The 27,113-nt window shown below is 37.1% G+C and overlaps 1 long non-coding RNA gene across 1 annotated transcript; it reads right to left on the bottom strand.

The window, feature by feature from the left end:
- Nucleotides 1-313: 313 nt before the first annotated feature.
- Nucleotides 314-27,075, bottom strand: LOC108448588. The gene is made up of 4 exons (XR_001864541.1): nt 22,165-27,075; nt 19,024-19,152; nt 4,089-4,186; nt 314-3,519 (listed from the first exon to the last, which is right to left on the bottom strand). It is a non-coding gene; the product is annotated as an uncharacterized LOC108448588 (long non-coding RNA).
- Nucleotides 27,076-27,113: the final 38 nt, after the last annotated feature.

Genomic DNA, 27,113 nt, shown 5'->3' on the forward strand with positions numbered 1-27,113 from the left:
GGAGAAAAAAATAGATTCCCTCTGTCTGTGTAATGCTGTCACTCAAACCACACCTAAATATCAGTAGGAGACTGAAAGTTTGGGGAACTGTTGGTTTTGGCTAGCAATTACTATGCAGCATACAGCCAGATCCTGAGCTCAGTGGCATGAGGATAAATCCAAAACTCAGAAGAAATGGCTTAAATACTCCAGCTACATCAAAGCAGTGTAGTCAGCATGACCTAACCACACAATAAACCATCTAAGACAAAGAAAAGCACTCTAAAATTATTTGTGCAAATGCTTGTGAAATTCTGAGGAGTATTTTCTGCTTTACATACTTTTCATTACTATTTACAACTATTTAAAGAAAGCTACCACTGTTGTCAAAGCAAATTAACTTGTTCTTTGAAAATCAATCTTCCTTTTTTTAGGTGTATACTGTATATCCTCACACATTTTTTTTTGCCAGTGATGGTTTGACACGTTTTTATCTCCATGAACAACAAAGCCATGTATAATTCCATGCAATTGTCTTTTAAGATATGAAGAGGGGAAAAAAACCATAATTTACAACACAAATATATTAGGTTTTTATATAAAAAGCATCACATGTATTGATCAAAATGACTTTCTTTACAATATTTGATGCTCAAAAGAGAACTAATTGTATTACATGTTATAAGTGCATATTATCCCATTCAAGCTGTGCCAAACAGGAAAATTGACAAGAAAGCTTCTACATTAAAGTCATTCACCTCCAAATTGTAATCAGATAACAGTCTCTTTATACTGAAGTGATATTATTCGAAAGGACCTTTTCAGATACCTTTGAACAGGAGTTAGGAATATCTTTATTAATCTTTACGTAGATTAGAAACACCTTCCACATATATCTTGCATTTGTGTACCTCTAAGTTTCCAGATATATTTGTTAAGGATGCACAGTCTTTCAACATAATGAAACTGTTACTCGTATAATTCAAAAGCCTGAAGTAAGACAGTTAATCTAAAGCACATCCATACATACTTATAAACAGTACAGGATGAAAACAAAATTGTCGTGTATGCATACACAGCATATATTCTATAATAATCTCTTCCTAATCAGTTGTGCACTTTATGAAACAATGTAAGAGAAATGACAATGCTGTCATTTGTATATTCTCCCTCAGTTCTCTAATGGAAACCTTTTTTTTTTTCCTTGCCAACTCATTCCTGACAATGTTAATGATTCACTATAAAGCAGCTTCTGTGCTATGATTTGTGACATTCAGGCTGGTTAGATGGGAGGACTAGGCAGGTTTCTGGGGAGTGTTTTGGATGCAGAAATGCCTTGAAGATAGCACTTTATTATATTTAGGACAAGTATGACATCCCACTACAAGGAATAGGCCCCTATACATATTGAGAAGGGATTTCTGTGGTTTAAGTGGGGAGGAGAAGGTTAGTTTAAAAGAATGCCTCTGTGTTTTTTGAGGCAACATAAAGATAGGAGGTAGAGAAATGGAGGCAGGAGGCAGAAGGATTATGGATAATGGAAGAATTTTGCCTGAGGGTATGTGCCTGCTTTGCCTATTCCTGTATAACTAGAATATTTATAATTCAAATACTTATCTTTAATAATTAAAAATGAAGGAATATTAAAGACAAAAGGTAGCGAATATTATGTACACATATGTAGGCATCATGCATTAAATCCCTACACTTGCAAAATATAGCAAGAGGTAGATTTAAAGGAGGTTAAAAAAGTGAATATTTTAAAATGTCTCAAAAAAAGAATTTCTAATTCACTCCCGTTCTGCCAGAAGTGATACCCCTTACTTCTTATTTTTACACATAACTAGTCATGGAGAGAGCTACTAAAAATACACTGCATGGTGGCTTGACATCAGCACATCAACAATTAAAAAGTGGATACAAATATTTCAGGTTTTCACAACCTTAAAAGTTTTGCTCATGATTTATGAAAACATCAGATTTGCCAGGGCAATTGCATTTTGCTTTTACAGGACACTTAGTTACATAGCTTAAGTAAACTGCTAGTTGCAGCAGAATGTAATATTCTACTACATGCAGTAGCACCCTCTGATCTGCTTTCCACAGACAGCAAAGAAACAAAGAAAAACAGCCATTGCTGTGGATAGGGAAGAGTGTTTGAAAAGAGAAAGAGACCTCAAATATGCCCTTAGGTATTATAAAGCTGTCAATTACAAGCAGAAAAACAATACAAAGGCTGCAACAAATAATTTATAAAGAGAAAATTATACAAATAAATAATAACAGAAATTAATCCGTTATCTTTGAATAATTTGGAAGATGCCGTTTCACATATTTTAAATTAACACAACAAAATCAAAAAGATTATAGTTGAATATATTTCAGAAACAGAAATCTTATACACCAAACCATGAATAAATCAAAGATTGAAGTCAAATTACTCACTAAGGCTAAAGTAGTTCAATTTTGAAGTAGAATGCCTTTATGAAATTGAATTTATGGATGATAGGTTAAACTAATGCTTGAAAATCAGAGGTGTTAATATTTACACCTTTGCTCATTACAGCAAGGAAAAGACTAATGAAGAATTAGACATCCAAGTGTCTTTACTCTTCCATCAAACAGAGAAATCCGTGGCTGAACATTATTACAAGCTGACAATAATAAGAACTATTCTTTTATATACATATATGAAATAATATCATATATAATGTAAGTTTTAAAACAGATGCTAAAACACCTGATGACAAGTTTAATATATTTATGCTGGTACAAATTACAACTACTGAATGAGACTATTGAAATAATTTCTCCAAATGGAGGAAGCATTCATAAACTAAAAATATACCAGCAAATGTAGTGAAATGCTATTGTTGAAATATAGGTACATTCCATACAATCTACTTCATCAAATTCTGCAGATTCAGATCAACCATGTTATTTACTTGGGGCTTTTGATAGATGCCTGAAATATTACAGATCAAATAAACACATATGAAGATTGCTGTTTTTAAAGTATAAATGTCCAAACAAGAATTTTAATGTTTTTGGGGGTTGGTTGGTTGGTTTGGTTTGGTCTGGTTTGGTTTGGTCTGGTTAATTAGCCAAAATTTTCCCTAGAAAATATCAGGAGTTTTTTCTTATGAACCACCACCTATCCCAGTCAATGAAGTGGTCTCATTGACTCCACTCAGTTTTAGGTTTGGCTCATTGGACAGAGAAACAGGACAAAAACTTTTATAGCATTTTAGGACTTAGAGTGTGAGTCTTAAAATTATCAGGAAAAGGCATCTAGTAATACAATGCCACCAGCATTATCTGCTCAATGCCAAGGTGACAAAGGCTTTATGTGGGACTGGGACTTGCTATACAGCACACAACACTGGTGAGGGTAATGGTAATGAATCAGTCATGGGGTGGACCCAGGAGAGCGAGTCTGCCAGCCCGATAGCAGTAACCTGAACGGATCCCGTCTTTACCTTGCATCCACTGTGGCGGAGGCTCAAGGCAAGCAAAGGATAGGTTGTCTTTGCCCACATCCTGTCAACACAGGTTGATGATGATGAGTAATAGATGGGAAAGATATGTGATGCTTAATTAATTACATTTGACTGCTGTGCTCTTTTTTCTCTTTTTTTTATTTTTCCTTATTTTTTTTCTGTTTAATTTCTTTTTGCCATATGCATTTTAAGTTTCTAGTAATTACAAGCTTTTATTTTATTTTTGGAGACTGTTTTTTGAAGAAGACTTGTTGAAAGCAATTTTATACTAGTTTATCCAAATGCCAATATTGCCTGTTTATGAGTTTTGTATGGAGACAGTGGTGTGTTTGGAGGTTTGCACTTTAAAATAAACTTAATTTCTTCATTTATGCACATCTGCTCATTTGAAAAGCTATTATTATAAAGGAAAGGAAAGGATTTTTTTGAAAAATTGATACAGAACAACATAGTAGATCAAGTAGATCAGAAATGAAAAGCTGTTAGACGTCATTATATTTTTCCATCCAAACACAGCCCAGACCCCTTTCCTAAATTTGTATCTGCCTACTGAATACTTTAACCAGCCTTTCTGTATTTCATGCCATCTACTTCAGCCTAGAGAGATACCTCTAGTCCTTCTTCTTTCCGAGTACTTTTGCAATCATGACTTCTTCTAAAGAAAGCTCACTGCCAAGCTTCACCCTCATGGCTGCTCCAACATGCACCTACAAATACAAGAAAAGAGAATTAAAAGAAAAAAAATATTAGTTAAAAAAATGGGATTTGGTGTCTTGAAGTAAAAAGAAGGTTAAGTCCAAACAAACCCACTCTTCCCAATACACAAACCTGTCTGGGCTAGGTTTGCCTTCTTCCTTTTTTTTTTTTTTTAATTAGCCAAAATATTAAGGAATTAATGAGAGTAGAATGAAAAACCCAAGAAAATAAGCCTGTATCAACATGCATGCAGGAGGAATACGGGAGGTGAAGCAGTGTATCCATGAATGGAGTGAATATATAACTTGTCAACCAGCTGGCGACAGGGACATGTTTGGATGCTTGAAAAGCATCCTGTCTATGATCACAGAAAGGAGGAACTCAGTAAGTACTGAACTAGACAGTGAGCATTTAGTAGCACAAAAGTGATTTTATCAATGCCACATAGGATTTCAGTGGAGTGACAGAGTAAGGAAGATGAGCAGTGGACTGCAGTATCTGTAGACTTCAGGAGAAACTCTGCTGTTAATATTCAGGACAATTATAAACTGCTGGCAAGCAGTTGGTAGCACTGGAACAAAAAATTATTGCTCTCTCAAAATTCTGTATTCTTTACCTGCTAAACCTGCCATCCTGTGAGTATTAAAGACTGCAAAAATTGTCTTCTGAAATATGCAGTATTTGTCTGTGTGAACCTTTTCCTATGCTTGATGGCCACTTTGTAACATTCATTTATGATACGCAAGGAGAAGATAACAACTTATTTTTAAAAAAGAGTAGCATAGCTTCTGCCTGAAGCTGAACATGCTCGACTTTGAAACACCTTTCATAATTACAACATGGAAAACACCTTCCTTTTAAAATTAGATGGTTACAGATGCAGCAGGTCGCTGTCTGTGTGAGTTCACCCAACTACATGTTCTCAGATATCTTCTAAAAAATTCAGCCTTATGAGGACGTGAATAAGCCTACACTGAGATGGGTGCAGTCTGTTCCTGGAATTCCTCTTCAGTATTATCGCATCTTTTTTTCTCCATGTCATGCTGCTGGGTACAGAACAGGTGACGTGTATTTTAAGCTCTTCATCATGGCATTGAAAAGCTGTGGTCAAGTACCACTGAACAGAGATGTCCCAGAACATGAAAGTAAGTTGCTGAACATTGGATTTGCATCCTCATTTTCGTAGTACAGCTGCTACAAGTGTTGGATCTATCCTCAGCGAAGAAGTTTGGTTCAGTAACATGTCAATGCCCCCAGCTGCTTTCCTGTGGCTTAGTAGTAGTAAATATTTTCATACTAAATCATACTCATATGAATATCATCTCTAGAAATGAACAAGAATATTGGTATACTCCTTTGGTTATCGAACTGTATGTATGAGGGTAATCTTTGGTTTGGCAAAGAGGGTGGGGATCTGCTATGTCTGTACTTGAGCAGTGCTCATGAGAACTGGAAGCAGGGAGAAAATTACATGGCTATAAAGTTCTGTAAAATGATAAAATATATGGATAATAAGGAGGTAAAGGACCAGAATGCATGGATACAGGTAAGTGCAAACAAAAGTTCACTAACCACCTATTTACAGATCAGTCCAGGTATGCCTAGCAAATTACATCCAAGCTGCAAAACAAATGTAATTCCCCACACTTTCAGGAGAATTGGTCTGCTCAGACTTAGTGCATATGACTGGCATGTATAAGGGTAGAGGGTATGAGAGTATGGATACCTACATATGTGTAGACAGATCCTCAGTTCATACACCAAATTTTATGCCAGAAACCACTGATGTCTAGAATAAAAATGAAGGAAATTGGCAGGACATCATGGATTCCAAGATATTTATAAACTTGGAAAGCTTTAACAATGTAAAGCTGTGTTAAGATGGAGCCAACTACTGAGAATGCTGGCAGCCTGGAAGCTAAAAAGCTCTGTATGTTCATCTATAGTTATGTTTGAGCATGTTTCAGCATATTTGTGCTGTTCTTGTAATATACTAAAACTCAAAGTATCTCTCTCAACCTGTCAAGAGCCAAGTCCATTGTTGCTTTTGGTAATAAATTTCTGTTTTTCCTTTTCACTATCTCACACCCAAACTCTTAATTAGTGCTGTGTTTGTATAGAAATTTAAATTACCTAAAAAATTATGTGTTGACCAACGGAACATAACAGGGCTTTCACAACTTCTGCATCACTTGTTCTTGATAAAGAGAAGAAAACTCCAAACTCTTAAATTAATGAAAATTATTTAATGTTATTATCATAACATTTAAACCAGCTTCTAAAAATAACACGCTAAAAAGCAGCTGAGTAATTATGGAAGCCTGTCCAATAGACAGCATACAGACACACACACTCGGGATCTTCCATGTGGTGACAAAACAGCTGAAGTATCTGGGAAGGCTTTAGGTTTGCATCTAAAGTGATGTTGCCCACGGCTAGAACACAGTGTATATGCTCAGACATGCAACTTTCATTCAAAACAGAATGTGTGTAGAGAATTAAGGCACCAAGAGACATGAAAAAAAATTAAAAATATTTAGTTGCCTAATTGCCAATGCTAGTCTGAGTAATAAACAAAATGTGTTAGATACACTAATTTATATAGAGCAATTATATATGATTAATACCACATCCAGTGAAATGATTCATATCACTGGAATGTTAAAATCACTGGCTGTGAACTGTTAGGAAAGATAGGGAAACTACAGGAAAAGCAGTGGAAAATGTACACAAAAGATAACATTATTTGGTCTAAAACCATTGACAAAGAAAAAAAATATTTGCCATGCTCATTGATCAACATATTAAATGATAAATCTCAAGAGGGAGTAGTGGTGCAGAAGTTAGCAGCGGACTACCAGATTGAATTTAGGAAGAAGATGAACAGCTCTTTAAAAATCTGAGATGGCTAGGTAGAAAAATTGCATTGTGAGGATGCTAATCAGGAGTTATGTGCAGGAAATTTTACCCACTGAAAGATCCTTGAAGTCTTGAAAACTCTGGACAACCTTCTAATTGAAATATTTAAAGAAATTCAAGGAAGTTCTAGAAGTAACTTTGATCTTATGAATAAAGAACGATTTACCAACAGTTATCAAGGTATTAGTGGGCACAGTAAAACTTCCCATTTATATGCAAACAAGCTACAGTTGCATTCTGTAGTAAACCAGCCAGAAGTCTTTCAGGAGTGATATATCAGGTTGCATTTTTCTTTCCATCTTGTCTCATCTCTGAGTTAGGGGCTATCAGCTCTTGATGGTTTCAGAACCCAGTGGTAACTAAGAACAAGGAAACACTACCTTTCTCCAGATCTCGTGGCTTATTGTTCATGGGGCTGGACCAACCCTGCTGTATGACACTCTAAGCCTCTCCATTTATCAGTCACACTGCAGCTGGCTGACCCCTGGTGCAGGAGACACACACATATGTGCAGTTAAACCCACCTTTGAACAGATTTGAGAGGAATAGAGTGTTTAGAAATAGATACATATGATAACTGGGACCTGTTTAAAAAGAATTCATGGATTTCTGAAGAAGGAAGGAAGGGAGGGAGGGAGGGGGGAAGGAAGGAAGGAAGGCAGGAAGCTTAGCCGTAGAACAAAGAAGAGACTTGGTTTCAAAACTGAAAACTGTCTCAATCAGGAGTCAAATATTTTTAAATAATTAAATACCGAGGGGAAATGAGACATTGATTATAGTGGATAAAAATCAACAGCAGCAGAGCACAAATAACTGAAATATCTAAAAACTCTGTGTCCCATGGTGTTCATAAAAATATTACTGTTGGTTTTGTAGTATAAGAGAAGAAATAGTACCTAGTGATGACTGATGCCTTCTATGCAACAAATGTAAAATTATCAGTCTGCATAAGAGGAAGAAGGATTCAACAAATATTTTCTGGAAAGATGGTACTTTTGCATTTCACAGAAAAGAAAAATAATGTCCATTAGTAACAATACCGAGCACATTGTCTAAGATATTGTCTTAGAAACTCCACGAGATAATAACTGTTGGCAATTAACAAATCTTGAAAAAATTGTGCCAACATCCTAAAAAGAAAAGTCTACATGGCTCTAGCCTACACTGCTGACATGAATCCTGAATTAAGTAGTGGTAATAATGTGATGTAACCAGTGAAGAATTGAAGGTGATAGCATAATGTAGAGGAATGTGGTTGTGTGGAAAACACTCCGTCTTCATCTGGTTTGGTGATAGTATTACAGGTTTGATTGTTAAATATACCTTCATCTGTTGTAGTCAGAATAAAAATCAATTTGTTTTCTTAGTGAAGATAAAATATAACAGATTACTAGATTATAGTCTTCAAACAACATGAAGAAGATATTCCTAATAATAAAAAAGATTTTAGTCCAATGCAGAAAGGCATGCTCTGAGTAGTTTGAAGATGTTGTTATATAAACTTCAGTTAGAAATATATATTAAAAGCTATGTTCATTAAGCTGTGGAACTATCTATTTGCAATCTTCAAAACAAAATGGGGCATTTCTCAAATGCACAGTATCTTAAACAGAAATGATGAGCATAGTGTAAAAGTTGGGTGACACTTTCATCGATTGTCTTGTCTTCTGGCCTTAAAATCTGTAAAACTCTCAGTTAAAGCAAAAAGAATTTTTCCATTGACTTCAGCATGAATAGCCTCATATAACTGAGGATAATAATTTAGGATTATTCAAGATAGAGCTAATGTCCAAATATTGAGCTCTTTGGATTTCGAAACCCATTTACAGATTTCAGAAGTTAAATTGTGTCCATATTTAAGGCTCCTTATTATTATTTACAAGTTACTGACTTCTCAACAGCAAGACCTATCAGGAGAAGCAAAAATATCTTTTAAAGGTAGAGAAAAAGACAGCCTCAGTGCACAAGAAATTTAAAACCACTCTGAACAGAACACTAGAAAATATACGACCAAGTACAATCCTGTTTCAGCATCAGGGAATGGGCAATATATCTGCTAAACAAGAGGCCAAGGTGTCTGCATTGATGCAGATGAACCCTGGTATCTCACACCTGTGACTTGCCTGTATTACCATCCTCTAACAATCGTGCGTCACAGCCTGGATGCATGAAGATAGGCCAGAAGATCTAGTCAATGAAAAGGACTCAAAATATTTACTTCAACATACAGTTTCTCCCTGAATGTTTCCCAAATTCAACAGAGAGTTGATGAGGCATTCTAACTCCAATAGTTCCATAACTTCAGAATTCAGTGTTGACACAGGGTCATCAGTTGGATTATAAAGCCCTTCTTTCCTGCATTTCCAAATGCAGGAAAAAACCTTTTATTCCTCTCTTCATCCTATTGTCAGACTCAGAAAAAACTGTATGTATTTTTGTAGTGCAGGAAGAGGTAAGAGAAAACTTTAACTAACATTTTATCCTGACTTTCTTTTAATAATAGTTATGGAAGTAGTAGTTGCTCTGTGCCAAATTACAGAGCACTGTTTGAATGAAATCTCTCTACCTAGGGATTCTTCCCACCTCTTCATATATTTGCATTTATCTTCCAAATCTATTTTAATGAGCTCTATATAAAAATGAGAGCTCATACTTCTCGAGCCTGATGAACAGGTAATTACTGTTTTGATTCCCATGAGAGGTCTTTGAAAACCCATCTTGTCATGGAAGTTAAGGGCATAATGTTTTAATTGTAGGTAGGAGAGTGGGGATAGTGCTTAAGCTGAATATCTACCATGTAACCATCGTCCAAAATATCTTTACACAAATGACCTATCAATTGTGATTCAGCTTTCACATGTATGTTAAAGTGAGGTTAGATTTTTCTGCCAGAGTCTTGATTATTCTTTCTCTGCTAAACTAAGAGCTGGTTTTAATATTTCTCTCTTTCATGATTTTTGAATCAGATAGAAAGTAGTATGCTCTATGGATCAAAATTTAGGTCCATTCTTAATTGATTATCTTATGGCAACTAAAAGGAACACCTACATTAATAAAGGCAGAAGAAAATTATCCTCTTCAACCTATTTTTTGGTGTTGATAAATTGCATTCAGGTAAAAATTTCATTCCTTCCTGTTCAAATGTGCCATGGGATTCTCATGTTGCTGGACATTGATCCAAAGATGACAGTTCCAAAAACTTTCCCCATATACCAGCTACCAGACAGCTAATGTACTGGGTGCACCCACAGATAATGAGGGCAGAAAATTCTGCCTGTCCTGAGGCACAGTGTCCCTGGGACCAGTGGTGCAAAGAGTCCAAATTTTCCACAGCTAATAGAGATTACCAGAATTGTTTCAATTCTATTTTTCCACAGAAAAAAGAAAAAAGAAAAAAAGCATTTTCAAGTCATTGTCAGGCAAGAACTGGGAACAGAAACCTGGCCAAAGAAGGGATTTGGGAGCCCAGCCTGGAAGGAGAGAAACTTCCAGCAGAGCCATGCATGTGACCTACCTCCTGGAAGAGCAGCTGGAAGTGGAGACTCCTCCAGTTAATTTTTTAGCTATCCATTGTTGATTAACACCCTCTTTTCTGAAATCACATTGTATCATCCCTAGTTTTTGGCAGATTAAAATAAATAAAACTGATTAAGAATTCATGTCAAGTTCATGACACCTGCTTAAGCAATAAAATGAAAAAGATTATTCCATTTAACCCTTTATAAAGAATAAAATATTTGATCTTTATTTAATATTCTATTTCACTTCAAAATGTGTCTATTTTTAATTTTTGAGGGAAATAAATTTTCTTTTAAGTGAAGTGAAACAAAATGTTTTTCCTCAGATTAATAGGAACCTTTTGGTTGATCCAAAATGAATGTTTTTCAGTGTGCATTTTAGAAAGAAAAGAAATAATAATTTAGGTTTAAGTTGATCCAGAAGGTCTATTTTTTCAATCTTTTTCTAGCATGAAGCTGAAAAAAGTAATTTTACTTGCTCAGTTCTGTACAGAGGTACAAAAGGAGCCTGCTGGAGAGAGAGGTGCTCAGCATCCTTGAAAATCAGGACATTAAAATAATGGTTTTACCCTATTGATCTTAAAGAAAAAGGAAATTGTACAGTGAATATATTTAGAGATGATACCAAAATAGGAAGGACTGGAAATAGCAAACATCAGAGGAACTTAGAAAGCTTTAAAATGAATACAATTTATTGTGGGCAAATGTAAAATAATATACATGGAGAAAAATACTACCTGGCATAAAATCAAAGGAACATTCTATAGGAAGAACAGTAATGTGGAAACAATTTGGAATAAGAGATAACATATTGGACATGAGGTTTCAATTTAACGATGTTGCACAAGTAGCAGACCTGTTCATGAAAACAAAGAGATATGAATTAAGATTTTGATTAGCTTATTGCTAATGGTTGATGTGGTGTTCTACTTCTTATCATTAGCCAAATTCTGTGCTACTTGGAGAAGTCAATCTATTCAGAATATCCTTAAAATTTTTTTTGTGTTACATTACTTTTTTGTAAATAAGTTTGTCTGCTGTTCTGTTCAGTATGCACAGCACGTGCCTTAGAGACACTCCAGGAAATGATGACAGAAACAAGTATTACAAGGTGTGATCTATTTTGCAAGAGGCTAAGGGTACTTCATGGTTAGAGCTTAAGGAAAAGAAGTTATGATAACAGTCTGTAAACATTTAAATGGCAATAGTCCAAAATGAGGGAAAGATGATTAACTGAGGTTGGAAATGGCTTGTTAAGGAACAATAACTTGAAAGGGGAGAGAAATGTGTATATAAAAATTAAAAACAAAATGTAAGTTACAAGGACAATGAGATGAAGGCAAAATTTACCTTAGAAGTAGTTAATGCATCATATCTACATGTGCTTCAAAGGAGATTTGATAAAACCACAAAGGCTTTTACAGAAGACAAGCTTTCCTTGTAGGGCATTGGACTATTATACCTAGATGATCTTTTTCACTTGTTCCAGACTTGAAGTAGTTTGTGATTTGCTGTGCTTCTTTTAAAATTTCTAAATTTCAGATTCCTTTTTGCATTTAAGAAGATGGGTATGGTTTTGCTTTGTTAATATTTTTCCAGTTCAAGATGGTAAGTCTTGACCTGGAAAAATAGCAGGGCTGGCAGGCACTGTTGGGTTTATCTGGTTTGGAATTTCTGCTGGGATCTTCAGATACATCCTTGACCAAGCACAACAGGTGAGCATCTGAAACCCCCAAGTCCAAGACTGACAGTCGCAGAACCTTGACGGTTTTGTTAGTAGGTGTTTCAGTTAGTGAATCACTCTGCATCAAGAAAGACTTTCAGAGCTTCTTCAGACACAAGAGTGCAGCTCAGAACAAGTTAACTTTCATTTCACACCTTCAAGGGGTTTTGTGCAACAGTACATAATTTTTATTTCCAAATAAATATTGAGTTTCTGAAGAACAAGACAACAGTCAGGGATTAAAATTAAAAATCATTTTTAAAAAGTAAGAAAAATTTTTCAGGTTTCTTACCCATAATACCCCTGCTCAATCCAAGCCTTGCCTATAGGGATTTTAAGATAGAAATCACATGGCTAATATTAAAATCTTGTTAAAGGATTAGGGGCCATGTCCTGAGCCAGGGTAAATTGAATACAGCTCCATTGATTTCAGCACAGCTTTACCCTTTCCCAGCACTTGAGGATCTGACCATAAAAATATCTTGGGCTGGTTTATTACAAGAATGGATAGGTATGTTCACACTTGATTTCTGGCTCTAAGGTTTCTTGACCTGTTATAGTTGCCCAGTTCTTGGTAAACTGAAATAAAAAATGACATGCAGAGTTTGATACTTGAAACTGCTTTGCAAGGTAGGAAATGCAAGAAGGAAACTTGCCAAGCAAAGTTGTGTTGGCTCATTTTTATGCATTATGCCACACATTTTAATTGCGTGTGCATACACTTCTTTAAAAAAGCTATTGCCCCACTTTGTGTATTGGCTGCAATGAGGATCCTGTTCTATATTTTCTTTTATCTTTTCCACTCCATGTGTGGGTCCCTGCCTAATATATAATACTGCCATCCAAACCTTACGTAAAATACACAAATTATTCATATCTTCATGAGCTTTTCCATAGTGACTCATTAATTATTTTTATTGCATCTTATGTGAAAAATATTATAATTACCTGTTCACAGATGAGAGAACTGAGAGAGGAAAGGAGCATGGCCAGTTTTGGGCCACAAAGCAGACCAGTGGCAGGCCCAGAGCTCCTGGCTCCCAGCTTGTATTTATTTCTTCCCAAAAGGAGAGGGCTAGCCATATTCACAGCTTCCAGTTCATGTACTGACACCTGTGAAAGCTATTCCAGAAGTCAAGACAAAAATACTGCAATGGGGGCATTCAATTAATCATAAACACAGTGGTCACCTGTAAAAATACTGCTTAATGCTACTTACAGAATTTCTGGGATAGCAACAAATATAAACTTTCAGAGTCTACAGCTTATAAACACTTGATCATACTTCCTGTTTATGAAATCTCTTATTTTATACAACTTTTTTCTCTTTACACAACATGATGTGGGGCTTCCAGCAACAGGCCTCTTTGTAGCATGAGGAATCTTTGACAAGCATCTGGGTTTGTCATGTTCAAAGTCTGAAAATAATGTGAATTTGTCATTATTCATGAATGTGTATTTTAATTGCTTTAAAATTAATTCTTGAATTTCTGAGTCTCTAGACTGTGGCACCATCTTGCAAAAGTATGAAGTAATGTGTAAACAACCTTGCTTATATACTGGAACCCCAGGTCCTTCTATATAAGCAAGTTCCATCCTACTTCATTAATAATATACAACAATAATATGCAGTGTAAGAGGACAGATTCATGACAGATTATTTCACAGTCTATCAGGCACACACATCTCAAAGAAATTGTTGGTCTGGTTTTTTCCTGGAAACCCAGTTAAGAGCTGGTGTATCTAAAAGCTTTTTGTTTATTTAAAATGTGTTTATTTATATACCCAAATTAAAGTATATGGAAGTGTTATTTTTATGCTATTTAATCTCAACATTTTTTTGATAATAGAAAGTTATACAGTCACAGATTATATCAGTCTTCTGATAGACTCATTTAATATTGTCCATTATAAGGTATTGACACTTCTTCGAGGCGGAGATTGAAGAGTTTCCCTGCAAGAGTATCAAGAGGACCTGTGTACTCATTTGAGCACTGATGTTGGATCCACCAGGATCCTATTTTGTCTTAGCCTACTCCTCAGAGCTTTCGTAAGAAACTAAGAGAGACAGAGATATATTTAAATGTAAGGTTGTATCTCTTTTTCACCTGGGAATATGAGCTCTCCTCTGTTAGAAGTATGAGAGTACTGAATATCATGAGAAAGACTGTGTTTACAGTACTTTTCTCTGGAACTAGAACTGAAAATGTCACAAGATCCAAGAAGAAGCATGTGCTTGGGAAATTTTCAGTCCAAAGGTGCAGATTAAAGAGCTTCAGGACTTTTTCTAAAAAGCTTCTGGGTAAGCAGATGAATTCTAACTTGCATACCACATCTTGTAAGGTTAAAGCTGGAGGACTGGGAATAGTTTAGACTCTTTGGTCACATTGATCTCACCAGCACAAGAAGATGAATCTCAAGTGCATAGGAGATTTAGCTGTTATGCGGCAATGCAGTTTCTCCAGATGTTGTATTTCAGCAATGAACCTCTCTAGGTGTTGGGTTATCAAAATGGATATTCAGGAGTTTTCTAGACAGCTCTACTTAGACAGGAATCTCTTCATCTGCCAATTCAGATTTTTTAATTTTTTTTTTTATCCTAAACCTTTTGAAAGGAAGGCCACATGAGACAGATAATATGTTGTAGCCCTCAGGTAGAGTAAAGGATGCACAGCAACCACCTTAGAAGCAGGGACACCAGACAGATGGATGGACATATATACTCTTACAAATATGAGCTATGCTACCATAGCTCTACTAATCTAAAGGTCAGAAAGCTAAGAGCAATCCAGAACATTGACTTGGTTGTGGATGCTCCTCCCCAGAGGACATGTTTTTCAGGACTCTGTGAAATCAGGCTGGCAGCTTATGAAAGATGTAATCTTGCTCCCACATGTCTCATGCAAAACCACAGGAAACAATATTCATGTTCTTCACACCAGAAGTCAAGACACACATAATCAAGCTCCATATAGTCATTTACTATAAAGTGTAGTCAGGAGGCTTTGGCTTTTTTTCTGTGGTCAAACAATATGTATGAACAAGCCTACTGAGTTTTTTTTTTTTCACCTGTTAAAATGATTTCTCATTGTCACCATCACGGAGGTGTTTTCAAGATTCACCCCTCAAAAAGCTGCTTTTCTGAGCACATTCTCCTTTCTGATGGGTAGCAATTGTACATTGCAATCCTTCTGCGTAGGTGCTTAATATTAAAATGGGATTGTACTGTCCTGTACTGTACTGAAACAGTACTGTATTACTGTTTCCTCTCTTATAATCTACTTCTCTTTTTCTTTTTTTTACCATTTTACACTTCCCTTACACTGAAATAAATGCACCAAAATGCAAAAGTAGAGTCTGATCAGAACTCATTCTCCAATGGGCAATTTACATTCTCTCTTTTGCAACTGCTATATTTAGCAATTGTTAGAGAAAATAAGAAAAGTGAAATTGCTGAACAAACATGATTGAAGCCTGATTACAGCAAAAAACTAGATTATTGTGTAGGGCTGATTTTTAGAATATGTGCCCCTTTCAAATTCTAAAAATGTATGTCTATTTTAGACGTTTGTAAGGCATTTGGCAAGCACTGCTCAGAAGATGATATTGAAATTTAATTTTAAATGTTTGAAAAACTTAGTTTAGGTCAGAAATGGAAACCTATCTGAAGAGATCAGCCTCTGCTTGGTTGGACAAATCTCAAAACATGCAGAAAACAGGAACTAATTTCTGGCAATTTCCACTACTGTGAACTTAGATAAGACAGGGTAAATGTCATGTAAAGTATAAATTACATGACACTGGCAAAGCCTAAGGTCCAGTTTAGTTGACTAAACCCATTGCATGGCAATTTTGTTTATTGCCTGTCCAGAGAACACCAGTTCTAACATCTAATATTAATGCTTAAAAATCACTGTTATTTTGGGCGTGGTCTTAAGCTCTCAGTTCTGTATCCACAAATCTAAAAGACCTGATATACTTCCAAGAACAAAGGTGAAAGAATCTACATATCCAGATCATGATCTTTCTTCATATCAATCCCTTTTTCACATTATCCTTCTGTCTCAGGATTTTATATGAAAACTCTGGAAATCTTGAGGGCTCCTAAAGAGAAAATGTAGAGAGGAATCTCTTGGAAGGGACAAAATGTGAGATGTAGCTTCCTCTGATTCATCCAAATCTGTTTTGGAAAACACGAATCCCAGGAAATAGCCAGGGGCTAGGGAAGCTTGAGAATGAATATGGATGTAGCATCACTGCCAAAAGATGGACTGAGGTGCCAAGAACTTAGAGCACAGGTGAACACCTGCGATCTATCTCCTGGTTCTGAACCCTGGAATCCAGCATGTCTGGGACATTACTCCAATCTGTTCTGCCAGAGAGCAAGGAAAGGGTAAGACTCACCTGTGCTGGAACAGTTCAGGAGCCTTTTCTACATGGAAATCCTGTGGGAAATATTGTCCCTTTAGCCTCTTCTGTAGGGTTTTTACTGCTGGAGGGGACAATCAGGCCCAGACATATTACATATAGATTATCCACTTAATCTCATTTCAACAATTCTCTCCTCCTGCACTTATTCCAAACACACAAATGTATCTTCTTTTGACTGCTGTGTAAAAGGATGTCCCCTTTCACTGCATTAATGCCTAACCTTCAACCATCAAGTTTTCCCTATAAAATAAAAGGGAAGTATATTTGATGCAGGAAATTGCAAATAAATTAAACTCTGCATCAGATAAATAAATTTTTAAATGGCTGCTAGCTATTGATTTACTTTCTGACCAGATCTCTCTGGCTCAGAAATTAATTTCCATGTTTGGTGGGGAGTACTCTTTAAACCCTAGAGTCTAGTCTACACTAGGGAAATTTCTCCCAAATTTTTAGTGGTTTTAGAAGTGATTTGCCATTACAATTTTAAAAGTGTTTGGAATTGCTGTTTAGGCTTCACTCTGTTGTTATTAGCTAAGAACAGTCTGAATTTTTTGGTGCTTGTTCTAAACAAGGACTTGAACTGGCTTTTAAGCAAGAATTCAAGGGCCCATATTAAGAAGTAATCACACTCCTGGGAGCTTTGAGTGGTACTGAACCTCTGAGTTCACAGCTTTCCACATTGTTCCCAGTGTTCCTGGGAATTTGATCATATTTCACTGAAAGAAGAGGTGTATCTTAAAGATGCTGCTCTTAAGCCCTAAACTCATGCAACCTTTGACAGGATCAAATTGCAAGCATTTTAACATAGTGCAGATATTTATGAATTTGTGTCCAATAGACAGGTTCAGCCACTGAGTAATGTAATGCACAGGCTTTCAGACTTTCTAGGTAATAATGTCAATACTATTGACAGTAGTATGGTTCAGCATTAGGTCTTCAAGTAAATTTCTGTTACGTTATAACATCTGTTAACATGCAAGCTTCAAATTTCAACCTGTATCCACATTTCTTTTGGTGAATATTTTTATAATACATCCAGAGTAATTTTATAGCATAGATGACTGTGATCAAGCACCTGTAGCTCTCAAAAAGTCTTCTATTGTAAACTCAGCAATTTTGTGGTATTAACAGCTTTTCTATTAAAAAAAAAAGAAAAAAAAAACAAAGGGAAAAGACAGAAAAAGCCTTCTGTATCTTCTGTATGATGAAAAGGACAGTTTTGTTTTAACTACCCTGAAAGCACTTAGGTAACTGCATTTCAATGGGCATAGATGCAAGGTTTCTGTTAAATAACAGCTGCATTTCCTGGAGGGGAGGTCCGTTTAACAGCAAAAAAAAAGTTTCTAGAGTAGACATTTAGCTCTGCTTTCTCCAGTAGATGTCACTTGCAGTACATAATAATTCATGTAAAGAAGTCAGAGTATATAGAAATGCATTGTTTTCCCTGAAATATGCAACTAAATTAAAAAGCCATTTTAGTGCCCTGTGTATGTAGTAAGTTTGGCATTTGGTTTATTTTAACAGATGGCATTGAAATAACAAAAGGTAAAGCATTTTTTCCCAATTGATCAGGGAGGATTATGTCTCTTTCTCCTGTGATTTGAAATAACAGAAGGAGACAAATATACTTGTTGACACATGTGAGGTCTGGGTCACACATGATCTAATATTGTATTGACAAGTAGTTTTTGGCAATTGCTAGACTTACGTTAAAGAGAAAATATATTATGTAATTATTTTTTTATTTCAGAAACATTAACAATTGGGATTAAATTTAGGAGGGAAAACCTATAGAACACAAGCCCCAAAAGCAGAGCTGTTTTCTTGTATCAACAGAGGAGAACTTGTGGATACATTACATACTTAAGGGAAACTGTCATGTGTTATAGTTGATTAGAAATGTAAGCAACGTTCTAGGAAGATTTTACTTGATTTCTAATAATTTTTAATCTATTTCTTTTATTATAACTATAGCATAACTACACTGTCTTCAGTCAGATCACTATGGACTTATTTACATGCAAAACCGGCATTTTCAGGCCCCTGGGGCCTCAGGCATACACTGTGAGCTCACAGTCGCTGCTGATGGTAAATTATCAACAAATATTCACTTTGTGTTAACTTACATCATTTTCCTTGTCTCCAGCTGGTACTGCCAGCCAAGACTACATTATAGAATTTAGGTGCTGGTTGCTCATTTGCTGGCTGATCACAGTGTTTGATGTTTCTTCTTTGTAGCCATCCCTCCTCTGCTTACCTTAGCAGTTCTTCCTTTCACCAGGTATGAGATTGCTATACTGCTGTATTCATTTCCATTCCACTCTCCATTGCATGGATGAGTTGGCCAGTTTTGAACTTTAGTCTTCTCCCGTTCTCTTCCTGCATTCTGATAACAGACCCACAGAAAATCCCAACACAGATTGACTTAGAGAGAGGAATAAAAACTAGCTATGCTATCTTCTCACATTGTTCCCATCTCACTCCCCTATCTCCCCCAGGCAACCACACGCAGATACAATTTTGAGAGTTTTCAGAAGGAATGCCAAGAAGGCAGGAGCCACAGAGATTTGAACATAAGGTCCACTTTTACACCTTTGTTCTCTCCCAGTTGAACAATTCAAAGGTGGATAAACCATGTCCTGCTCATGACAGGCTTTGAGAACCCTACCATGGCAGAGTAGTGGGGATAGTTAAAGCTTTGTTCCTCACCGCCAAAGAAACCTGCGGTACATTCTAAGTGAAAGGAGTAAAAGCCTAGAAGTACAATAGAAATACATTTTTCCCCAAAATGCAGCTGAAGGTGACTATTGCATGGGAAACTTGAAACCAGCTGCAGCAAATTTGGTCTTACTGAGAGCTACCTGCTGTCTTTGTTTTTCTGCACAAGGGGAGGAAAGGACATGGGAGACAAAGATAGACAGCCAAAGGTGATGATGAAGAAAAACTATTAGAGAGCATCCCAAGGAGGCCAATAAAGATGGTGCAGGGCCTTAAGGTGAAGCCATATGAGGAGTGGCTGAGGTCACTTGGTCTGTTCAGCCTGGAGGAGACTGAGGGGAGACCCCATTGCAGTTACAGCTTCCTTGTGAGGGGAAGAGGAGGGGCAGGCACTGATCTCTTCTCTCTGGTGACCAGTGGCAGGACCCGAGGGAATGGCCTGAAGTTGTGTCAGGGGAGGTTTAGGTTGGATATTAAGGAAAGGTTCTTCACCCAGAGGGGGGTTGGGCACTGGAACAGGCTCCCCAGGGCAGTGGTCACAGCACCAGCCTGACAGAGTTCAAGAAACATTTGGACAACACTCTCAGGCACATGGTGTGACTCTTGAGGATGCAGGAGTTGGACTCAATGATCCTGATGTGTCCCTTCCAGCTCAGCTTATTCTCTGATTCAGAAAAAATGCAAGCTTTCAAAAGGTGTGTTTACACTCTTGAACCTGGGAAAAGGTGTACAGAAGTGTATAAATCTAGATCACATCCAGGGAGCGAAGTCTCCCTTTGCTTGACTTGATAATTCGTAACAGAGATGTGGCATTCATGTGGTCTAATATGCATTGCCTGCTTTAGGTCACATATAATGTACTTGGTTTGTAAATGTTTATATTCTAATTCACAGGCCAGAAATCAGTATCAATAGGCTTAAAGAAGGGCTTATAAATTACCCGTAGAGGCAGTGGGTTGGAAAGATACAGAAAACTCCACAAAGAGCAAGGCAGAGAAAGAAATCTGGGAAGGAATTAGTAGGTAAAATCCTGATTAATTTTATCAGGTTTCTGGGTACTGTAGAGAGTCATGCTCTTTGGTTGTGATAATTTTAGCTCACTTTTTTCCATTTTCTTCAGGAAAAAGGAACTTGCCAGAAAATAAAAATAACCCAATCCTTTGAAACTTTCACCTGACACAGGCTGTTGGTATTCTGCTGAGCTGAAGAATGGTCTGTAACACCATTGACCTATTTACATAAGTAATGCAATACCTAGTCAAAGCTGACTCTATCCAGGACAGCCACATTTTTTTCAGCAGCATTCATATTACATGGTGATGCATGCAATGTAAGTCCGAAAAGTTTGGAAGAGTGTTAGTGTTTATTTCCTTTACTTTTAGGCACACACAAGTTGTTTTTGACAATAATTTGTAATGTAAAGAAATGATAATTTCTCATTTAAATGAAGATGTTCTTTACTGAAAATGCACAAGGTTATAAACAGGCAAACAAAATTTGTGGTATCATGTAATCTAAAGACAGAGATTTGAACAGGGATTACAAAGTTAATGTATTGGGCATATACTAGTACCTCACATCAGAGGATCTCTTATTCTCTTAGTAATTCCATGTCACAGAACCACAAAGCCATTTATTGTGAGCTTCCTTTTATAGGTATGGAGGGATGCATATAATTCACCTCTGATAAACCTGGCCAGTCACAGTGAGAGAGCCAGAAGGAAATCTAAGACTTGATTTCAAGATCTCTGTTAAGCCCAAGGGGTAACTTTCCCCTTCACTCTTGCTAAGGGGAGATTAGTTTGTCTCCGCAGATTAGGAAAGTTGAAGGGACTGGTCCTGAAAAAGCAGTCCAATCTTTCACATTCCTGAGTTACTCTTTCTAACTTATCTATTGTTTATTCATGCTGAGAAATACACAGATTTAAAGAATTTATTGCAGAAAGCTCTCTGAATTCAAGCATGGCACATAAAGGTATCTTTTGATACTGTGATGGCATGAGAGATATGTTAGTTTCTGACAAGCTCATGTAGGGGATCGGGCAGGACATAAGGTTATCCCTTTCCTAAGTTATTCGACATCTGTTTTTTTCCTTTTACAGTGTTTTGACAAGAGTTAATTGCCAGCTTCATTCAAGTAAGTGGATGGTTTTAAAGGCAGCACTGCAAGAAGTCATGTGCTTCTTCTTATAGAAGCAGAGTACCCTATGCCATTTCCAAAAGGATATCCCTGCTTGATTTTGCCGTCAGTAGTGGTAAATGTATACATTTAGCTTCACTTGACCTGGTGAAGCTTCATCTGTCATGCCAGAGAGTAAGGATGGCACATTGGATGCAAAAGTCATTGAAGAAAGGGAATTGGTTAGTATATTAGAGTGAGTGTTAAGTAATCAAAATATAAACCCTTAGGGGAAAACAAACATCCTGGAGTAATTTTAAATGGGCAGATTTCTTCTGGAAGTTTTGCCTTTTGGTTCTGTGTTCTCATCAACATTTTAAACCATTGAATTTCAAATATCCACAGAACTCACAATAAGATGGGAGACCTAATACTTTATTGATGTTTACAGCTAGAAAAATTAAGAAGCTCTGAGTTAAATGGTCAGGCTGGCCATCCTTCAAGTGATCATTCTTTTAAATCCCTGTGCTCCAGCAATTTGCTCTGAGACTTGCCACTTACCTGATTCCCACTTTGGAGAGCTAAATTGTCTGAAACAAGTAGATAATCTCCACTGGCTGTGATTTTATGGCAGGACTTTCATTAGCAGGTGAGTCTTCTACTGAAATCAAATGAAGTGAGTAATTATTCTATTTTGCAGTATTGCTATTCAGGTATTGTTGACAACTGAATTTTTTGTCATACTAAGCAACACAACACAGGAGATTGGATACTCAAAGGAAACTATAATTCTCCTGGGGGAAAAAATTAAAAAATGATATCTGGTCACTTTATACACATCAAGCCTCCAGGTACCTGCTGAATTGCAAAAAAATAACACATTCAAAAAGGATATTTATGTGTCCCTTCCTCACTACATGTGCAGTATTTTTCTCTTGTGTCACAAAAACTGTAACCACAATTTACAAGTATATGCACAATCAAATTGCTATTGATTTAGCAATGCCTTTCTTTGATGTCCCTTGCCTTAACCTCATTTATAAACCTGTTTTGCATTATTTCAAACTGTCAATGATTTGTGACTCATGAATATTCAAATCTAATTTGCACTTACCTTTTTTGCATGCATGCTTACTTGTAATTTGTCTCATTTGCCCTTTGTTTTGTGTTTATTTTCAGGTTATTTAGTGAAGTAAACTCTGTTTTTAAAGTAATAGCATCGAGTTAAACACAAGTTGTGTAATTCTCACCTTAGTAGAGTCTTATATCACTGCAACTCCATTAACTTCACTAGAGTTTCTCCGGCTTAAGTGAAGAGAAAGAGGTCCATGAACTATTTCTGACTGTTTTTCTTTGTGTTCACATCAACATTATTTAGCATGTTTCATTGGAATTGCAATGGCCTTATTTAGTATTTCGTTCAGAAAGAAATATCAAGACTAAACTGTCTAATCCTAGTACTTCAGACTTCAGGAGAGTTCAGATCTTCAGATCTGAGTGAAAATTAAGTTGTTCCTCTGACTTAAAACACTTTATTACCAGGGGAAAAAAATATTTCATTTTACTTATTTTTGTGGTAAATCCAGTAGAATAAATTTCCAACTTAAGAATACAGTACAGTAATATACCACTTCCCAGAAAAACCTCCACGTAACAAGTATACTAATTGCAGCACAGTGGGTCCAAAATCTCATTCTTTTCATGCTTGTTAATCTAAAAAAAGGTCTGTTAAACTTTTAGGTGCCTGAGGAAAGTTGGGCCAAGATATTTGTATGTTTTTTCCCATTTATGGAGGATTGTGTCATGAGAGCAATGACTCTCTTAAATACTAAGAATCTTGCTAGATTTTTATTTCAGGAACAGTTACCATGAACATATCGGCTGCAGACAGGACCTCCTTCAATGAATCAAGTCTGGAAACAACAACAAAATGAAATTTGCTTTTGGATCAAAAAATATGATCTTACTTGAGTAACAAAAGCCATTTGCCAGGGAAAGTGATCTGAAGTTAAACCAGGAGCAGGGGGAAGAAAGGCAACTGATGATTTTCCATAATGTTTGAAAGCTGAAATCAACCTACAGTGGCAAAACTGGTCGTTCCTGGGTTCATGCTGCAACCCTAGCTGCAAAGCAGCTGTAGGGGGTTCAGATGGGTCTTGTTTTGATCATGTTTGTGACCATACATGTGAACATTAAAGGAAACAGGATTTTTCTTTGAACAAATATTAGATTAATGCATTTCTTTTATGGACCAAATCCTGCTTCTAATGGAAGGGAAGCAGGATCAGGCTGTCAGTGAATACCTGTACAAAACAAAAGTATGCAGAAACAGGAATATTTCTTGGGCACTTTTCTTATTCATTTAGTCTCCTAAATAATCTCAAACAACCTTTTGGGAAATAGAGCAAGTGTGAGAGGTAATCAGTAGCATATCAAGAGTAATGAAATTAAAAGCCCAAATGAACATATTGTGAATGACTGGAAACTGTTTGCCTAAGCTCTTCTTGGTCAATGTTTTGAAGCAAAATGAAGTAAAATTCCCTCATCTGATGTGGGGTTCTCAACTGGGAATAAGAGATCTGAGCCCAGAAAATATAGCTGCATTCATCCAAGAGTTCATTTCAAATGAATAGTGTCATCATCTCTTCCATAAAAGAGAAAAATATTTCAAATGTTTATTTTTAGCTTGGCACATGAATAATAGAAATAAAAGGATCTGAGTATTTGGTGTGAAACAATTCTTTTAAAAAAATCTCAATATATGGGTTAATAATTACATATTAGTGGAGCTTTTTTCTTAGTAGTGCCAGTACCATGCTTTTAAATGACAAGTCTCAGCTGTTGTGAAGTCCAAGGTAGTTGCGTGCCCTGAAACACCCAAGAAATAGTATTATCCAGTATGACATATGCCTAGATATGTTTTATTATGATCATAATATAGCCTAAAGATAAGAATACAGAACAATCACTTGTGTGTTGTTTTTTCAATGCTGTTTATGTTTCTCTGCATCAAAGAAAATCATCTGCTAGAGCTATTTGTATCATTGATTAATAGAACTATTGGTGGTGGTTTATAAATGCATGAGACAAGTTTTAAATTTAGCATGTACTTTAAAAATGAAATCTATTAGTACATTAACTTGATCATGTTTCATCACTGAAAAGCCAGTTCATCTTGAAAAATGCTTTCGAAAAAGCAGAATGTACCACCATGACACGAGAGATACTTAAAATATCATACAAAAGCTGGGGCTGTGAATCACGAAAGTATGAATTAAAGGACTGATGTTTTCTTGTTTTCTGAGGGTTTACTGGAAGGGTGGTGACTGTCCACATTTACTATCAGTATGACCTAGAAAGTTGAGTACTTCACACCTCCAGATTTGGCATCCTGCAAAAGTACTTTGCAGAATCCTGCCTTCATCCACATTCTCCTTCAGTCAATGGGACTTGGGGACAGGTTTGGAGTTGATACTGAAGACTGTCAGCATGGAAAACATTGTTGACAGAGATTCTCAGCACTGAGGTGTTTTTCTATGAACTTGTGGTCCCCTTAATAGGTGAGGTGTATAGAATGATTGGCAGCCCTTCTGGTCAGTGAGAATTAAAACTGGTGACACGTGTGTCTAGTCTTTTGGAGCTATTTGCTGCACAGCCACATAGTGTAGCACAATTTCCTTTCTAATGTACTAACATTAAAGTCAGTGGTGATACAGCATAGATGAGTTTTGCTTTTTGGGCTCTTGGCTAACTGTGATAGGAAAATCATGGTGAGTAGAAGTATGTAAACATAGTAAGACAGTTAGATGTACCCTTTAGACACAGGGCCTATTATCTGGAATTAAGACCAGTCTCTGCCCTTTAACACATTACCAAGGAGAATATCCCATCTAATTCACCATAAATAAAAATTCCTAGATCCTTTTATTCTAACATGGAAAACACAGTGATGTCTGAGAACTTGTTAAGCCTAGATGTTATCCCTCTGTTTCCTCTTCATTCTCCTGTGGGGACCATTCTTTCCTGTGGGAATGGGATCTTCTCTGCAGTGGTACTGCGAATCACTGTGCTCAACCTGACAAATGGAAGAATAAGATTTTCAAAATTATGAGCAACAGAGGGAAAAAATAAAATTAGAACAAACATGAAGGATTTACCTTCATAAAATAGTATGTATTAACAACTCTGTGTTCCCTAACTTACCTTATACCTGAGTTTCATTGCCTTCCATTAGTGAGGTAATTAATTTAGCAGGAGAGATGAAAGGAGCTAAAGAGATGACAGCAGACATGGGTGAGAAAGAAGTCAAATGTAGGTCTGTAATGGTGGGCAGTGGAAAAGTGTTTTCGACATGCATTTTGTAAATGTTAAGAGAGTGTAAAGGACTGAAAACAGAGGAGTGTGAGATGTGGTGCCTTTTCTGCTGTTTCATCCAGGGTTGTGTCCTGGCTATTTATAAAAGGAAGGGCAAAGTCCTGCAATCCAAGGCAACATGTCTAATCTTCTTCTGTAGCTTTGACCACATACAGTGAAGGGTTAATCTAAAACCCCCTAAACTAAAATGCTTCCTGCTTGGGTGGAAAATATATATATACCTAAGGCTTTTTAAGAGAAATGTTGTACCCAAGAACTGTTTTGTGAGCTGGGAGTGCTGTACTGAACCTCTGGGGCAAATGTTTGCATTGAATTGTTGAAAGAGACTGAGATTGGCAACGCCACCCTGCCCTTGGCTAATGAGCCTTCCCCGAGAGAATATCAAGTGCAATTACCTTTCAGGGAATAACAACATACCAAAGAACCATGGACCCTGCAGAGAAAAACGAAACACACATTCGTAGGTAGAACCTGCTATGAATCAGCATTAATTATCCAACAGAGGGAATGGGGTTGCAATAAGTCTCAGTTCCCAACTCACACCATAGATCATAGCAAACATGAACTACTTATAGAAAAAACATTTGCAAAGTTCAGCTTGCCCTAACCCCCCTCCTTTCCGCATACACTTCTGCACTCGAGTTGTGCTTGAGGGCTGCGCTTCTGAAACAACTTTCCTGACCCATGGTTTGGAGGCGACTGGAGAGGCAATAAAAGAGGGCTGGTGGCATTGAGTGAGGCTCCTGAACGTCAGCAGTACAGTGAGGCTGACGCAAGGACTCATTCGAGGTTTCACAGGTGCCGACGTGGCCGAGGACACTAGGCCTGCCTCAGAAGTGCTCGCGGAGGTCGGACTACGGGCCAGCCGCCTGCCTTTGGCCGCAGAGCCGGGGAAACCGTCCCCCCGCGGCTGGGTGTCCCGGCGAAGACAAAAAGGGAGAACCGTCCCGGGAGACGGGGTTTTTGCTGCGCACATTCCTAAGAAGGAGACCGAGGGAGAAGGCGGGAAGGCCGTATATTTTGGGTTGAGTTAGCGGGACAACATGCGAAATTGCCAGTGCTAAAGAGATGCGGGGGGATGCTGGCCGGCTCCTTAGTGCCGGGGCGCGTCTTCCCGGGGCGGCACGGCCCGGCGG

The sequence above is a fragment of the Corvus brachyrhynchos genome, unplaced genomic scaffold (genome assembly GCF_000691975.1).
Source record: "Corvus brachyrhynchos isolate BGI_N302 unplaced genomic scaffold, ASM69197v1 scaffold115, whole genome shotgun sequence".
Lineage (NCBI taxonomy): Eukaryota > Metazoa > Chordata > Aves > Passeriformes > Corvidae > Corvus > Corvus brachyrhynchos.